At 52.2% G+C, this 1,382-nt stretch overlaps 1 pseudogene; it reads right to left on the reverse strand.

Annotated features, from left to right (window-relative positions):
- Positions 1–287: 287 nt before the first annotated feature.
- On the reverse strand, positions 288–1,063 carry LOC144771085 (28S ribosomal RNA; annotated as a pseudogene).
- Between the last annotated feature and the right edge of the window lie 319 nt (positions 1,064–1,382).

Consider the following 1,382-nt stretch of genomic DNA (forward strand, 5'->3'; position numbering starts at 1 on the left):
ATCCATTAAACTTTTTGGTCGATACCCTTTAGACACTTTTACTTCTAATTTAACTTCACAACACGCCCAATTCACACAACCAGCTCCGCAGTCTCCTGGCGTCGCAGCACACCAAAGAGGCACTCGGTCTCTTTGGTGGGGCCCGATGATGAAGCATGACACTGACTAGGTCGGTGTGTGAGGGCTTTCTTCTCCACCCAAACAGGGTGTGAGCTCCACTAGTTGTTTTGCTCCATCTATGTGGCTTTTTGATTTTTGTTATTGCAAACTCTCTTTTCTTGTTTATTTATTTGCTACTACCACCAAGATATGCACCAGTGGCGGCTCCACCCGGGCACCCGCCACAGGTTTCTGTGCACACTGCAGCAGCCCTCCTACTCATCGTGGCTCTCAGCAACAGCCGGGTATGGGTCTGACGCTCCAGCGCCATCCATTTCAGGGCTAGTTGATTCGGCAGGTGAGTTGTTGCACACTCCTTAGCGGATTCCGACTTCCATGTCCACCATCCTGCTGTCTATATCAACCAACACCTTTTCTGGGGTCGGATGAGTGTCGGCATCAGGCGCCTTAACCCAGCGTTTGGTTCATCCTGCAGCGCCAGTGCTGCTTAACATAAGTGTCCCTCTAGGCACTTGCATTCCATGCCCGGCCAGCAAGCCGGGCTTCTTACCCATTTAAAGTTTGAGAATAGGTTGATATCGTTTTGGCCCCAAGACCTCTAATCATTCGCATTACCAGATAAAACTGGGGGCCCGAGCGCCAGCTATCCTGAGGTAAACTTCGGAGGGAACCAGCAACTAGATGGTTCGATTAGTCTTTCACCGCTATACCCAGGTCGGATGACCGATTTGCACGTCAGGACCGTTATGGACCTCCACCAGAGTTAACTCTAGCATTGCCCTGCCCAGGCATTGTTCACCATCTTTTGGGTCCTATCACGCACGCTCATGCTCCACCTCTCCAACGGAGCAGGCGAGACGGGCTGGTGGTCCGGCCCTCACCTTCATTGCGCCACAGGGTTTCGCTCGGCCCTCCAACTCGCGCACGTGTTGGACTACTTGGTCCGTGTGTCAAGATGTTTTGGGTTGGTAACCGACATCAGTACCTCTGACTTTTTCAGCTAAATTTGAGGTTTGCAGGGGATTCTGGGTAAGAAAACTTTGGGGTGTCCATGCAAGCCATACCTCGCTGGACTCCCCCAGGTGTCTAGTTTTCAGAAATGTGGGTTTGGTAGTTTCCCAAGATGGCTGCAGAGCCCAGGGCCAAAAACCCAGGAGACCCCCCCTTGCCTAACCAGGTTGGTTTGTGATAGGTAATTTTGATGTCGCCGCAATAGGTTTTGGGCCCTTGCCTGTCACGGGTACTTGACCCACCCACACGAG

This window comes from Lissotriton helveticus, chromosome 7 (assembly GCF_964261635.1).
Source record: "Lissotriton helveticus chromosome 7, aLisHel1.1, whole genome shotgun sequence".
NCBI lineage: Eukaryota > Metazoa > Chordata > Amphibia > Caudata > Salamandridae > Lissotriton > Lissotriton helveticus.